This window comes from Lichenostomus cassidix, chromosome 4 (genome assembly GCF_008360975.1).
Source record: "Lichenostomus cassidix isolate B80296 chromosome 4, HeHo_3.0, whole genome shotgun sequence".
In the NCBI taxonomy this organism is placed as follows: Eukaryota; Metazoa; Chordata; class Aves; order Passeriformes; family Meliphagidae; genus Lichenostomus; species Lichenostomus cassidix.
Window position 1 is genome coordinate 18,104,247 of NC_139484.1, and position 17,111 is coordinate 18,121,357.

Sequence of the window (17,111 nt, forward strand, 5' to 3'; positions counted from 1 at the left end):
CTCTCTGCCTCAGCACTGAGCATCCTCAGAGCATCTCCCTGGCTGTTGAGGTCTCTGCAAGCTTGAACTCATCTGCAGGGGTAGGTCTGGAAACAGAAATCCCAGGTTGTTCAGCTACCCAAGCAGGGCAGCAGCACCATTCTTCCATTGAAAACACCAAGCACTTCCTCAGTGGAAAGAACAAGCACCTAAAAATCATTTTTCTACCATGAAATCACCTGCTGTGTGTTCCTCTGCTGAATTATGTATGTAAGCATAGACCTCCCAAGCCCAGCAACACTGTCCTTGCTATCTCTTGTGGCTCTGCAGTTTGCAAAACTATTTCAGCAGCACCTTCTTTACGCTCCCCAGCAGAATTAATTAATGTTTGCACAGTACTTTGAAGATGAAAGTACTAAGCGACTGCTAAATATCAGGCCAGATTCTCAGCTGGTTTAAAAAATAGCATTTGCAGTGCAGCATCTGGGCCAACAACCACCCTGGCTCATTAGAGAGACTCTGTAGCAAATGTGGAGGAAGAAAAAAAAGCATTGAAAAAAAAAGAAAAATAATGTAGAAAAGGAAGAATATGTGCAGAAAAGCAGCACTGAAGGAATAACCTTCATGCTTTTTGCAGTCCCTCTTTCTGCAGGAGAAGAGTACAAATCCGCAGAGCCACAACACCGTTCTCCTTCAAACCTCCTTAAAACTCACCTCTGCTGAGATGCCTACAAATCATTCAGCACTGATTAGCCAGCTGATGTACTGTGACTTCTGCACATTACACTTACCATAACCATCCTGCTCTTAATGCTGGCCCACCCCATCTGTTTACTCAACCTGCTGCTTCTTTCCTATCCTCTGCCTTAAGCATTTGCAAGTTTTTCTTTCTTTTATTTGGTGTCAGGCCTAGACCAGGGGTACACTGACACTGACAAAATGTCTTTCACTGGAAAGTGAAAAAACTTTTGTAGGCTCCACGTAACAAGGACACACAAAAGTCAGTCTCAAAGGGTTATCCTCAATAGGTTTAGATCCACTTACTCTGTGTGCTCCAGTATGAAATGGTTGATCATGGAAAGCACCCCATGAGGTTTAAGTCACGCACATGTTATACATAAAGCAGCTGTGTGCTTTTACAAAAGGGATTGTGCTGCTGGAGTTCAAAGGCTAAACTTACTGCTTATGCTATTTTCTTTTTTAATACCAGAAATTTCGCTTAAACTTGTAGATATGTGGTCCAAGAAAAAAAGAGAAAGAGAGAGAGGAGAAGGCACCTGCAGACTGCACTCTTGTGATGTCAGGACACCACGACTGATGGGAGAAGCACCTTGGTCAGCTGGGCATGTGCAGGATGAAGCACTAGCAATGAGTAATATCTGAGCATGAGGTATCAGGGTGAGTCATCTCATTGATCACAAAGGGACCGATACTGCGTGACTTGGACATGGTCAAATCTCTTATCATAGCCACATGATCCAGGAGCCAAACTCAGGCTCACTTCAAAAAAACACAACTCTACTTACTTCAGTGGGAAGTCATGCATGCAAAGGGTGCAGATACTCCTTCTGTGGCCTCAGCAGACCCTGTATTTTCAACTTGTTCACTACATCAATCACATGCACAATTCACAGAGATACAAGACAAGAACCCTCAAGCCTTTTCCCACATGCAACAGCAAGATTACTCACTCAAATGCCTAATATAGCACTGGACTTTTAGGTATTTAAATTAAAATATTACACCAAAATAAGCTTCCATGCTGTGAGATTCCAGCACGTGCTACAAATCCCAAGGATGCTACCTTTGTAAGAACGTGGGGTTTTTTTTTAACAAAAAAGTGAAACCAAAGAGGAAATTGAGGCCAGCAGCCTCGAGTTTTTCATCTGTACTTCTGTAATTGGAGGAAGATTGGTGCAGCAGTACTGATCAAAGTGTGAGAGGAGAGGATGTCCCTACCCACCTTAAACCAGGGAGGCTGCCCATACACATATTTTGCCAGTAGCAGAGAGTCACAGATGCAACCAAGTGGGTTAACTTCCAAGCCTTGTGCCTTGGGCAAAGCTGGGTATTATTCTATCTGGCTGCAGATCTTTCTTACCCCAGTCTGCTTCGTGCTTCTGCTGTCCAAATGAAGCCTTTCTCCATTGAGAAACATTCCTTCTGCCTCTTCAGCATGACTTCGGCTGAAGCTCGGCACTCATAGCCCTAATCTCTAGAGAGCTGGGATGAGATTTTCAAAAGCACTCAGTGTTGACCTACCTCTGCTCCAAATCAGTCTGATCATATTAGGTTAACTATATTTAAGTTTGGCCATGTATATTTTGTCATAATAAACTTACCCCAAAGAAATGCTGCTGCTTTAAAACAAGATTACGAGACCAGCAACTATATTTATGCATCTCAATGAGGAATCTGATTTTCCAGTTTCAGGTCTGTGGAATTATTTTGGAGCACACTGAATACTTAGTACTGGCAGAACAGAGGTCAATGCAATTATGTCCCCTCTTGACTGAGTGCTAAAGAAGCACTGCACTGGAGACCTTAAGGCTCAAAACTCAAAAAACTAATGCTTAAAATGAATAAAGATCTCAACCCAGCCAGAATGCGCTATTTTCTTCAGCACACACAAGTCGCTCTGCACAATGAAAACCTAAACCCCAATACAGGACTTTATCTTTCACCTCCACCTTATTTTTCCTTTTTTTTTTTTTTCCCCAAAGGATTGCCAGGCAGTGAGTGTTTCTAAATGGTACAAGAAGTGACTGTCAGCTGTTACCAGCTGATTTCCAACACACAAACACTGGAGAGCTACTTCTCAACTTAGTCCATATGGCACCTCCAGAAAGATCAGGGTAATAGTTGAGCAGTTTTGGCCATGAAGCTTATACAGTGTAGGACTAAATGTACTCTTACAGATGAGTTGGTTTTTTGGTTTTTTGTTTTTTAAATTAGTATGTTGAACCTTCTTCTGCTGCATTTTCTCTTTTGATATATATATTTTTTAACTGAATCCATAATTGGTCTATCTAAATGATTGACAGCAAAGGTGAAGGAACAGTCTGTTAGTCTTGACTGCTGGAGTAATGAATAGAGAAGCTGACATGTTAAATTTCTTCACCTCCAACTGGAATTATAAATTATAGACTTCTTTTACATTATCATAATACCAAGTTCATCTTAAAAATAGAATGATTCCTTGGGGGTGTATTTATAGTGAAAAAATACATATCTAATGCTGTACTTAGCATATCTTCATATTTTAATAAAATTGGATTGATTGTTCCAATTTTGTTCTTATTTTTGGAAATTAAAAAGCAGAATCAGATTATCGTACAAATTTTTTACAAGGTCCATCGTTTTGCTCCTGCAGGATATTCTAAAATTTTCAAAAGCTCTCTGTAATTTAACATATCCTCCTGCTCTCCCTACAGCTACTTGGCATATTGCATCTTCCCAGTTTGGCCAAGGGCCACTTTATCTGAGTCTGTACAAACTTTGCAGGGAGTGGAACTGAGATCTGAAGAAGTCTGTGGAAATAAAGTTTCTACCCCATAAAACCCCTTTAATTCAGCCTTCATTCCTAAGCAAACAACTTCTGCGAAACAAATCATTGTGTCCAAATGAATCAGTTTGTGTGAAAGCAAACACAGCCCATCAATAAAAGCAAAGCAATAAACCACAGGGAAATGTCTCCAAGCCAGATACAGCGCATTTAGACTCTCCAGTGCACTTTGCATGACAGGGAAGAGAGAGGGCTCTTTAAACTTTTGTCTAAATTAGACTGAAGTTCAAATCATGCTGGTACAAAATCTCAATGCCCAGCTCCTAATGTTTTAACTGTCTGTGGAAGTGCAGAGACGACATGGATGATCTGCATTGAGGGATGACAAGAGGAGGGGGCTCTGGGAAGGGGGTAGATGCTGCCACCCAGACCTCAAGCCCTGTCCTCGACCCCAAGGCCCAGGCAATAAAACTCTCCATCTGCCCCACATTCTTGACAGCATCTGCACTAGTGCTAAAGTCACATCAGAGCAGGGGCAAAGGGAGACACCTTGGCCACAGTTCTTTCTGTTCACCTGAGTTTTCTATATCGTTAATGTACATGGCCCTGTCTGCAATGCTGCTTCCTACTGACTATCCCACAAACAAAAAAAATCAGCGTCATCTGCATAATGAACTCCCCTTCAGCTCTCTTAAGTGCTGCCTGCCTTCAATTACATTGGTGTGCCTTGAACTTATAAAATATTTTCAATTTCCAGAACAATTTTGACATGGGGAGAGAGGAAGGGACAGTGAAGAACAATATGCTTCAAATAATATTTGGTACCATTCAGGATTTCTTTCACCTCAAAGAAAAAAAGAAATCCACTAAGACACAAATAAATGTATCTTATTAAGTTAGCAGGATCTTCTAATAGTGCAATTAGCTTTCGTAGGAGATAGGCCCATGTACTGTCTTGAGAATAGACTCTCAGGCGTATGTAAGCACGTAATATCAGGCACACTTCTCTCAAATTAAGGGAAGCATTTGTCATTTCCACTGCTGACACTGAAAAAGCAGTGTTTTAAATGCTGCATTAGCACAGACTCCCAAGGGATCTCCTGAGCAGTGCCTCTCAAGGAGCAAGCCCCTGCACTGACTCCTGCAATTCCCTTTCCACTGCCTGAAGGAGAAGCACTGCCAGGGAGCATCCTTTGCATGGGAGGAGGCAGCAAGACCCACAACACTGCAAGGAGCTTCTTAAGTCATGGCTAAGACATCTGGAAGACTTTGAGACTTTACCTTTTGTAACCATGTAAGGAGCCTCTGCAGCAGTCCCATCCCACACTGAACTCCCCACAGAGGTCCAGAGGTTCCCCTTGCTCTGTTGCTGTACTCAGGACCACATACACAGACATACCTGTGCATCACCTACCACTCTGCACATTAGGCAAAAGCAACTCTGTTTTACTCCAACTACTGCAGGCCTGGTAAATTGTAGTCCTTATCCATCAATAGGATGGCCTTCATTGGTCTGTTCCCCATCATTTAACATGACTAAAAGCCTTCACCAAACAGATTACACTGAATATTTTATTAATATCCTGTATTCTGCAAATGGGGAAGAAAATGTGTTATTCTGGTGGCTGTTTCATTTTTGCCACCAAATACATGAGGGAAATGTGTCCAAGAAATGCTTACTTGCCCAGTATCACCCATGGGTAAGTGCAGAGACTGTCTAGTTGCAAGGAAGCCACAAGAACAAAGTGCAAGGAAAGCAAAGCCATCACATGGACTCAAAAAAAAAGCTAACAAATACTGCCACACCATATCTAAGTATGCAGTGCAATGTTTTATTGCATGCTTACAATTAGTATGATGCTGTTTTGTTGGTATCAGCTCAGGCTCAAAATGCCTGATCCTTCCCACTCCACAAACCCTATGAGTGACAAAATCTACCCTAATATCTGGATGGCAGCAGCTATGTTTCTTTGACTGTTTCTGTAACCTAAAGGGAAGCAGCATCTCCAGAGCACAACCCTCATTGCAGAAGGCTGAAATCACCTTCTGAGGGTGTCCATGTTTGTCAACCAACCAGGACAATAAGGCTCTTCACGCAGTTATTCAGGCAAAGATGTATCCTCATCCAGCTGGAACCCCTTGGTGATTCCCCTGGGCTAGGCTCCAAGTGGGGGACAGAAGGAGAGCAGTAACAGCACTCAGCCCTGCACAATTTCTAGCTTCTCTTCAGCCTACACTGTTTAATATCTGGAACATCTAATAATTATTATTAATTGCACTTAACTGCAAACCGTAAAATAAATGTGAGGAGTGCACAAATAAACTCTGGCACACCTACAGCTTAGCCCCTGCTCTTCACTTGGGTTCAGCTTTACCACACGAAGTCTGACCCATCTGTTATATAAGTACTACAACCAAGCTTTGCAAAATCCGTCAACCTGCAAGCCTTGGCAACAAAAACCAGCCCAAGAGATGTAAGTGGCAATCTGAGAAGATACTCCCCAGGAATTAGATTTTGTAAACAAACGTTTCAGCTAATTGCATTCTTGTTCTCAGTGCAATGAAGGCCCCATTTAGCCAAAGCATTTGTCTACAGAGTTTAGTTTCTTCCATTTAATGAACGTTGATCCTGTCTTAGCCTTGGCTGGTATATCATCAGGATCAACATGAAATGCTAATGGAGAAAGATGCTTAATATAATTTCAAGTGTTTAAGTTACAACTGCAGCTATTAAGGCAAATCCATTTTACCTGTTCCTCCTCAGGCTCCCCAGTGAGACAGATTTAAAAGTTTCCATGGGGAGAAGTGATTCATAATGGCTACACAGATGAGAGAAAAAGCCTTTCACCATTAATTACAGCCAGCATTTTCCAAACCTACGCTGGTCATTTCGCCGCCACAACACATAATTAGCAAGGCTCATTTTATTTTGTTGCCTTCACAAATTAGTTCACTTTTTAAAAAGCAAGGTGGCTGCCTCCAGCAGTAGGGATATAACCATGCCAACCAGACAGAAAAATTACGCTTTGTCATCCTCTTGTAGTCCATAGCAGAAAAATCCAATAGGTATGCCAGTTTTCACTCCCTTTGCTGGTTCAGTGCAGGAATCAGTGCTGCTCCCTGTGGCATCCTGAACATGAGACTTTGAGGTGCACCCGCGTTAGACTATCACTGCCAGTCCTGTGAATGTAGCTCTTGGCAGTGAGAGAAGCTTCCTCTGTTTCAAACCTTCCAGTTGCTCAGTCAAAGTGCAAGACCTCCAACACCCAGAGCAGTGAGAAGGATGCTTCCTGCTCCTCAACCCTGTAGAGCAACTGCACTGGGTCGAGCCCCAGTAGCATCCAAGGCATCTTCACAATGTGTGCTTTGGACACATAAATACAGAAATAGAAGGAGGGGATGATGCATTTTAGGAGATGTTGGACTTCACTCGCCCAGAGATAACACTCTCATGTATCACCTGCATTTTAAAGCAGGACTGTTTCCTTCTTTGCATGGCTCAGGCTGACCCTCAACCTCTTTGAGGAGCAATTTCTCCACAGCAGAGGCTTCTAGGGGATGTGCCTGCCAAGATCCCAGTTTTGATCAAGGCACCCAAAATACTAGTTGGAGCCCCTGGCACCTGCTAGACAGAGCACGCTGCTGGAAGCTATTGATGGAAATACTAAAGTTATCCTCATGCACATTTTAAAAGGCCACTATTTATGCATGTAAATTCTGAAGGGCATTAGCAGCATCACTGACACACGCTGACAGCCAGCCCAGCTTTGGGAAGGGAATAAGCAGCAGCGACTGCCTGAATAATTGATGTGCTTTTACTCTGCCCCATGGCCCAGTTATTACATTGCTCACTCTCTTCAACTGCCTGTGGTTTCTAAATTAATTAGAAATCTTAATGTCATGGCCAGCCAGTTAAAAAAAAAAAAAAAGACACCGAGAACAAAAGAAGAGAGCGCTTCTCATGCCCTTGAGCCTTGGGATTTCTTGCTTTGGTCTGGCCACGCAGGAAATAAAAGCACAGTCTCAATTTCTGCAGCTTTGGACCCCGCTCACTGGTGCTAACAGCAGCACAGCATGAAATCCACTCCATCTGCGAAGAGCCCCCACTGCACGGGGTGAACATCCCCATCAAGGTCACTGTCTCTGTAAGATGGGGCAAAGCCTTTCCTAGGGGCTGGCTCATGCGCAGAGCAGCTCCTGTGGCTTCCCTGCAATGAAATCCATCTGGTACATCCCCAGCCCGGCCACTGCATCCCAGTGCCATGCAGCACCAAAGGAAGGGATGCTGCTGCAGTCTGCAGGAATCAAAGAGCTCGTGGTTGTTCTGCTCACACAGCTGACAGAGCTAAATGACTCTGTGGGATCCCATTCACGGGATGGGAAAAAATTGTGTGCGACCACCTGACCTCAGAGAATATAACACAAGTGACCATTTTGCTACATACCTTTATATTGTATATAAATACATACCTTTACCTACTTACAATATTGCTTATGTGAAACTTTAAAACAATACCTGTAGCTTTTAAGAAATCCAGTGGGAGTAATTCCCATGTTTGAGCCACATTGCAAAAGTGTGGGTAGTTGTGTTTCCAGGCTTCAGAAAGCACGTAGCTGTGATGAATCTGGGCATGTTTTTAATCTGTTACTTGCAAGAAGAAATACTGCTTTTTAAAAAAATCTCTTTACAACTGTACCAAAAGCATAAATAAACACAAATGACTGAACTTGTAGAGATAATTTTAAATTGCACAGATAATTTAGACTAATATTTCACCTTCTTATAAAAAAGGAGTGAAAAACCAGTGAAAACAGTGTGGCACAGTTCCACTTTGCCAAGAAACACATCGTGTCATACTCTAATCTGCACCACCTTTCCATTATTCCCCTCGGGAAATTCATTATTTTAAAGAAATCTGATTTTTCAATCTTTCTTTTTGACATGGACAAAAGAGAGTTAGAGCATTGAATTGTCTGACTCAGTAAAGTTATCCTACCTCTCCTACACACGTCAAGTGCCCAAACAGGACAGACCCACAGCACAGAAATAAGCTGGTGATGGTGACAGAAAGCATTACAGGATTTTAAATGACACCATAAATCCGAATGGAAGTATCCAACAATATGAATCCCATTTGTTAGCATGTGGAAGGTAGCTCGAAACACTGTGAGCCCAAACCACAGGAGAATATGGCTCTCTAAAAGTTTAATGCATTTTGATAACGAGTTTATTTGCTCCAAGAGCTTCTTTTTCTGTCTGCTCTTTTCCCTCTCCTGTCCTAATTTTGCACTAAATTGATGCATGCAGAGACCACCACAAAAAAATACACAGGGTTCCATGCAAGTTGTGAATTTAGGCCCTTTAAGTGTTTTTCAACATGCTTCTTGAGATGACACTTCCATTTGCAGGGTGGAAAGATGGACTTTCAGAAAATTATAATGCTGAGACATGGAGAAAGCAGAATTGTTCCACCCTATGATTTGTCTCTGTTTGTCATCCTGGCTTCATACTGCCTCTAAAATGCACGTGCTAATTATCAGCAGGATGGCACTGCAGATGTAGTGAACACAAGATGTCACTCACATGCATTTTTCAAACCCAAGCAACGAAATGCAGGGTCTCATAAAAACATGTCAGGTGTTCATACAGAAGGTTTCCTGATCCCAGCAACATCTGCTGTCTCTCTCTCTTCACATCCACGGTTTTTAAGTCTCACTAGGCTTGCTTTGCTATACTCAGATTTACAGACCTTCATATTATATATGCATTTTGTCCTCCATACTGGTATCTACCGAAATCACTTCTTACTTTGAAGTCATTATATTAATTACTACAAAAACTTACTTAAAGTTTCAGCTCATGTAGATCCCTCTAGCTTAACCACAGCAATAAAGAAACCCTACACAGACTTCAAGGCAGAGGTGGATTCCTGATCCCTCTTCTGGATCACCATAGAGCTAAAAGGATGCACCAGCTGAAGCAGGACACCATTCTTTAACACGGCCATGCCTTCCTTGTCCAGCTTTTACATCACTTGTCTCCAGAGAGAAAAGGGTGCAAAATCACTCGAGGCCCTGTAGGGGTGCTCACCTCTCAGCCTTGGAAAGAAGGTAGAAGATAATACAGGAGATGGCAGCAGTATGGAGCAGCACAGCTTTTCTCACTGCTTTTTGGAGCCTACTCTTTCAAGATGCAGCCCCCGGCAAAGTGTCTCATGAAAGTTTGATGAACAGCATTTTGTTTAACACCAGAAACTGAGCCACAGCCCTGCCGAGCTGCGTTGCCCAAGCAAAATGTCACGACCCAGGAGGATGAAGAAACTCAATTGCAAGAGGCAGGCTTGCAGGCAGCAGAGGAGCTCAGAGCCTCTGGAGCAGGGTGCAGCACCCCACGAGTTACTGGGGCATGGAAACATGAGGAGGCTGCTGTCACACTGCTGAGCACTGAGCCTCCTCCGACACTTGCCCAGCAGGCTGCGAGGCTGCGCCAGGCAGTCTTGCAAACACAGCAAAGTCTGCAGCCCTCTTTTCACTGGCACATAGAAGCCTTGGGATTTTCTCCCCTCTTTTACCCTTTTCCCTTCTACATGCACTGAAAAAATTCACGGTATGCTCTTCCCTACCATTTGCTTCAGTATTTTCATGCTCTGATGCTTTTGTTCCCCTGCTCCCTTTACATAAAGGAATATTCTCAAGAAACAACTGTGCCTGCATAACTGAAAATACACAAAACCCATATGCAGAGATGGTGCTGGAGGCTCATGAAACGTGATCAGGTCTAAATATTTTAGCATAGCAAACAAATGAGGCTAGACTGTATGGTCCAGTAATTACCTTTTCTTGTTCTTCAGGTGCTAGAAATCCACACGCTATTTTTTGCAGAGTACTGTATTCAACATTTCTGGAAACAAAGAGAAAAAGAAAATAATTAAAAAATGTTTTTACTTGCCTCTGAGGACTTATTAGGCACTCATAAACTTTCTGCTATAGATTTACCAGAGGATACAGCAATGAACAACTGATTTTGGTCAACAGATCTGATTTTGAAAAGCCTGTAAAAATGTTTAATCTCTATGAAGCACATCTCGGCATGGGAAGTCAGTACTAACACATAACTAACAATGGTCAGATGAAAAATCAGAGAACAACATCACTGCCAAAAATAATAAAGAAACAAACTTAGAGATTCAAGTAGTTATCAAACACACATGCAGGTACATGAGTATCTCTTCACCACAACAGACTCCAATGTGATCTGGATGAACTATTGTAAAACCAGACAATTTATCAGAGGTTTTTAGAGGTTGCTGCACCAGAATAAAAAATACCTAGTTTGAAAAGAAGGTAAAATAAATTTTAATTGCAAGGGTAGTAATTCCTTTTCCTCAGCAGCTACAATGTAAAATTTCTCTCAGTATTTTCTTCTAATTACAGTGTTAGATGCTAAATATAACATTAATTGACAAAACAATGAAATGGATGGATCCGGGTCAGCCTCCTGGAAGTGTTGGTTTTATCAGGATTAATTACACATGAAAAATTGCTCCTCACAGTTGGGATTGCTACAGATGAAACTTCAGTGAGAATCAGTCTTGTCAGAGTCAAGCTGGATGGCACAGGACCCCACGACCTTATCCAATCCCAATGAAACAATTAGAAAATAAAATTAAAAACCCATGCAAGGAAAACAGCAATGAGTCCTTCTGCCTGAATTTTGCTTCCTACATTAACTACAAACCCAGCTCATTTTCTGCAACCTGTAGGGGAGAACACAGGTCATGTCATTTGAAAGAAGTGTATTGAAACGAAAAACCTTTAAAGGCTGATTAAAACAGGATCCAGTGTTAAACTGGGGCCAGTTGTTCCAGTTACAGCAGTGGGTCCCCAAGCCTTTCCCAACCAAGGCTGTAGCACAGCTATCACCCTGCTGCCATAGTTCCACACCCTGGACCACCCTACACCTTCAGAAAGTTTCAGACCAAAGCAAATGGTCCTGGGGCTCCAGCTTCACATCTCAGCTAATCCAGAATGGTCTTACTTTCATTTTCACTGGCAAAAAAGGAAAGTTGCACCCCAGCTTTAAGCACTCCTCAGCAGGTCCTCCCCTGAGAGCATGAAAAGAACGAGGCCAAGGCATTGGTCCCTAACGCCTAATTCATCTTATTTATGTACTGAAGAAGCAATTGCTTGCGTTCAGCATCCTTGGAAGTCAGACAAGTAAATTAGAACTTAAAACAAGGCTTGATAGTCCAGCACGCATGCTGCTTTTTGAGTGATTTCTCTGTAATAGGCAAGTATGGATGCTCTGGAAGAAAAAGAGACCTATTCCAGGTTGCCTGTCAGCAAAATTGCCTCTGTAAGCAATAAACAGGCTTTGGATCATCTAAGAAATTTACAGGCAAACTCAGGGTAAGGCCAGTTATTATTCCTCACTGTACAAATGAAAAAGTCTGTAGATGTAGAGACTATACCCATTTTCGGCCTTGGATTTTGACCAAATATATACAGTTTCAGTAGGAAAAACCACTTTTACAAGTGTAGAGCAGACCAGGCACCTCATAAGGGCATCCATACACTTTATTTCTAGGAAAAATGCCATTTGTTTAGAGTACTCTACTTGTGCTTTATAGCAAAACCTTCACCTGGTTCCAAGAGGCTTTTGGACAATAATTCTCATTTGATGGGAGCACTACAGAGCAGAGAAATTGTAATTTGTCTAGTTTGAAGAAGTTAATGTTTGTTACCCCATTGCCTTGCAATTACTTCTTAAATGAAATTAAAACAAGATCCTTGTTTCATTTGTGATACTCCACATTTTACTTCTGCTTGGAGCACGAAGGACTAGAGATAGCACAACATACTGTGGTTTATAGCTCTTCTGTGTCATTTTAGGATTCAGCACATGCTCTTCTCCCAGCTCACCTTTATTTTATCATAATGTGAGTGTACTGACTGATAAATTTTTCTTGCTTTCCCTTCCCAAATGCCAAATGTATAACCTTGAGTTGGCCTCTGCCATATTCTATTTCTATGCAGATTTCAAATGCAGATCAGGGAATTCTTGTTCTTATTAAAATAAGAAGGGAACCATACAGGGATTCCTGCAATAGCAAAGATCTTGCAAAATAGTTGTTAAGAGAGTCAGCGCTCACTGGCAGTGGTACACTGCAGGAACTACAGGGATTTGGCATTAGCCCTAAAAGAGAGAATAAACACACTGAAGAAAGAGGCATTGCTTTACCTCTGACTCCTACTAACACTCAGAGCAGCGCAGCTCCTGCCCTTTATGCAAGGGAACCTTGGCTTGATCTTTTACTGCTCTCCACACCACTCAACCTGCTCCCCTCAAACCTACAGTGCTTCTCAGAAAGCTCATTTGCTGCTTCTTCCCCAGTTCTCTCCTGGTCATACTCTGCTTGGACAATTTGGAAAGTTGCTTCACTTAGGATGCTAAGGAGAGAGAGAATCACCTTTCCCCCTTGCTTCATTCCATATTACCCTGGAGCTCCACCTGCCAAGTTTACTGCTAAATGAATAATGTCACTACTTCAACATAGCCCATTTTTACTAACATGGCTGCTGGTGTTCATGTGGTTAAATATTTTTAAATCCTCTGCTATGGTGAGTAATGCATCCACTGAAAGAGGACAAGGGCACATTGCTCTGCATCACTAGATGCCACTAGAAGGGTAATTAATCTGCAAACTGGCATGCTGCTGCACCTCCATCCCAAAACAGAAGCTGCTAATAAGGCGAGCAATGATAAACACTTTCTGTTTGGCAACAGAAAAGGCTGGGAGGAGAATCCATCAAGATGGAATGGCTCACCCTCAAGCAGCTGTCTTCACTGGAAAAAGCTAAGCAGTCCAACTTCAGTCGCAAATGCTTACAACAGAGCACAAAAAAGCACACGAAGTTTTAGGCAATTAGAGGAGGCTTTTGAAAAAGCCTTGTTTGCTAAAACATACCAAGCACCTCACTTCTGGCTCTGCAGAAGCAGAGGAGTGAGCACCCAGCGTCGTGTTTTTGGGGATGATAACCCGTATGGAGCAGCACTGCAGTGCTGCTGGGCATCAGCATCTCTGCATCAGCCCAACGAAACCAAATCAGCAACTTTCACCCACGGTGGCTTAATTAACACGCACCCTACAGATTTCTCCAAATCCTCCGCGCTGCCATCCTCCATTACCAAGCTCTTTTGATGAAAGTGATTAAAGCTAACAATTATAATTTCTTTCAGAGATGCCCCTAGAGGCTTTGGTGAGGATCAGACTTCATTGTTCACAGAACACAATGCAAAGAAATCTCTCTCCTGAAGAGCTCATCCTCCAAGAAGACAAGGCAATCAAGGAATAGCAGAAAGAAAGGCATGGAAGACAAAAAATTGTTGCTCAAGGTCAAAAAGCAGACCTCCGACAGAGCTACAACAAAACTCATCTCTCTGGAGTACTCATGAGGCTATGCTGACTCTGCATTACTAAGCTGATCAACTAATACTCTTTATTTATCAAGAGCAGGTGAAGCAGTTCACAGTGTTACTTGCTGCTCTGGTTGTGATCATGTCTTTCTGTGGTGGCTCTCCAAGCAAAGCTAACCATGACAGTGAAAGGGTTACCTCCCCTTCACGTTCTGAAGAAATGCTTCCCATACTTTTTCATGCAGATTACTAAGAAATCAATCTCCACCTCAAATTTTTTATTCTTCCATCAATGCTTTCAACAAAGAGTGATTGCTCAAGCACCCTTCTCAACCTTGCACTTCCAATTTTTTAAAGAATGGTCAATCTCAATATGCATAATTATAATTTCAAATGGATCGTTTTATCTTGCACTCTTCTGTTTTAATGGGATTATGTACCGTCAAATCTCTACAGTAACATTTAAAGTAAAAATGTCCTACGTCATTCATGTGTGGTTTAGATATTTAAAACATTAATATGCAACCTGTGATATTACAAAAGGTTAGATTTCTAACTACCTGGCCCAGTTATGGCACCATAAATCTGATGTAGTCTTCACTGATTGCTAGAAAAATCTTTCCAAGGCAGTATAACTGTAATTTGATAGAACTTCTTGACATACAATTCATCAGCAAGAGAGTGGCTCTGTTGTGCTTTGTACAGGGACAGAGCAAAGCACAAGTGTGCAAAGCGAGTGAAGCTTTTAGTCTTTGCAAACAACTTCAGTGCATAAAATATTAAAAGCAATGCTAAACTAATCTCTGGCAAGAAGTGCAGGCAATTCACTACAACTTGTATTACAAATGCCTTTGGTTTACCATTTAAAAAACATTAGAGTCTACCATTATGGTTGTGTATCATAGTGCTGTACATTAACCTCTGTAATTTTCCAACATGGTATATTGCAGTAACACAAATTAGGCTATCTGGCAAAAAAAAAAAAAAAGCTTAAAAAGACGCAATATTTAAAGAGAGCAGACAGGAAAGCTCCTCGCTCCTTCCTGCCAAAGACAGCAGGAGAAAGTCCAGTCCTCTTTTCCTCAAAGCAAATGGTAAAATCCCATTAATTTCCCCTGGAACCGACAGATCCGCAGCATCTGGGAAAGGATTCAGTCTAAATACACTGCAGACATAACAGATGAATGATTTGGGGGAAAGGGGTCGCCTGCTCTCATTTTAACACTTCTGTGTAACAGGCACAGAGCAGGTCATTTCTGTAAGCTTGAAAATGCTTTGTGAGCTTTCAGTAGGATTTTCCCTTCAGCGTTTTTTGCCTTCTGTCTCCATTTTCTTCTTGTTCATGTGCTTAATGGCTTTCAAATCTGTTGAGTGTACAAGATGCTTAAAGCCTATACTTGATATTTACTGCCGTAGAACCCACATGGATGAAATATTGTTCTCCTACAATTAATAGGAAAACATTTACATCTCAAGTATTTTGGAAGAATTATGTCTTCGCCACTAAGAAGCAGCTAAATTTTCACTTGCACATAATATGGAAGTTTTCGTAGCAAGACATCTATTTCAGGTACTGAAAAACAATCATAATAAAATGCTCTGCATGTTTGCAAATTAGAATAAGTTCCATTATTAAATTTGTCCACTCAGAAATACATCTAATGGCTAAACCAGAAAGATTTCATTTGGTTTTGTAACTGTTTTCAAAGTTTTCTTTCTTTTCTTGGTGGGATAAGAAACTTCTAAAAATATGCAAAAAATTAAGAAGAAGAAGAAAGAACACAGCTCAACACCAAGACTCACCTAAGGTGTGCTGGAGTCCTGCTGGAGTCCTGTGCAGGACGCAGAACACACACTCAAACCTTGCCACTTCCCCTACGAGGCCACTGGCTTGCTGCTCCTCCTTCCTATAGAACTACCTGGCTCCTTTCCCTCACTCTCCACTTCTAACATATCTGAAACTCCATCCAAACCCATACACTTCTGTTAAATATATTGAGTTAGAGGAGAAAAAGGTCAGCTTCATTTTGTCTCAGCTGGCTCCAGCTCCCAGCTGTAGGGACCAACGGGTGCTGGGGTTAAGCGAGACTTTTTGAGCCTGTCTTTGAAGCAGAGAGCAGCCATTATTTCAAGCTGGCATCCCAGAGATATTTTTTCCCAAGCAATATACTGGTTCCAAGTGGTTTTTCAAGCAAGCAACCAGGCAGCTATGTGAAACCCAGGATCTGGTATCGGAAGATCCAGAGAGCTCCCTGCAACAGCAAGGCATTTAATGAGAGAGGAGAGGGGAGCCTGGAGCCCTGCCAAATCTAATCCTGGTTATATGTGCCACAGCTGGATTTCTTCAAGTAGGGGCTATTACACTGGCACACTGCTGACCAAAGTCTTCTGTTTCGTGTAAATTCTCTGCAAAGACCTTTGCAAAGGAGATAAAACTGATTAATCCTAATTAAAATGAAAATCAAGGAAATGACACAGTCTGTTGAATCTACTTGATGAATCAAAAGCTTCCCTCATTTCTATGTTAATTGTCTTTTTACAAATGTGCAGCTCTCTCATATGCACAGAATAATGTTTTCATATTTTTCTTCACTTGGAACATTGCGGGACAGATGTTACAAAGCAACCAGAGAGCCCTTCTGCATTATCAGGCCCCTGCAGAAGTGCCTAGCTGGGTGCAGACTCCTTTCTCAGACTTCTCGTGGCTTTAAAAAAAAAAAAAAAAAAAAAATCCCAGTCTGCAGCAGTGCAGCAGCCCAGAAACTGAAGCTAGGAAAGGACTGGAACAAGACAGGACACAGCACCTTCCAAGCATGCTGAAAGGTGTGCAAGATGCCCCATTAGCATCGAGCAGGGAATATACCACAAGTTAAATTCAACCAACACAAACACAGCAAATCCCTGCTCTCCATTTGTATGAGCCTGATAACACTTCCATGAAATATTGCTGCTCAAGTTTTTATCAAAAGCCCACTTGCACATAACGCTGTATCACAGAGAGGACATTTGGGAAAGCAATCAACCTGCAAAGACATTCTTGAAGTGCAGAAATGCAGAACAGACCCTTTCAAGGACAGTTCAACTTAGGATGTGAGTGATTTAAAGAGGAATGAACAGGCACAGTGCTAACACCAGCCAATTAAGGTGGAATGCATCGAAAGGTCTCTAAGATATTCATGTAACACATTAAAGAGATCCACATTCAGTTTG

General features: G+C 42.0%; 1 protein-coding gene across 15 annotated transcripts in view; it reads right to left on the reverse strand.

Moving 5' to 3' along the window:
* The window catches only part of ADGRL3 (adhesion G protein-coupled receptor L3), a 486,265-nt gene that overhangs the window by 388,236 nt on the left and 80,918 nt on the right, over positions 1–17,111 (reverse strand). For all 15 annotated transcript variants that reach the window (XM_085058079.1, XM_085058071.1, XM_085058067.1 and 12 more), the window contains exon 2: positions 10,319–10,385. The gene's annotated coding sequence lies outside the window, so the exon portion shown is untranslated. The remainder of the gene's footprint in view (positions 1–10,318; positions 10,386–17,111) is intronic.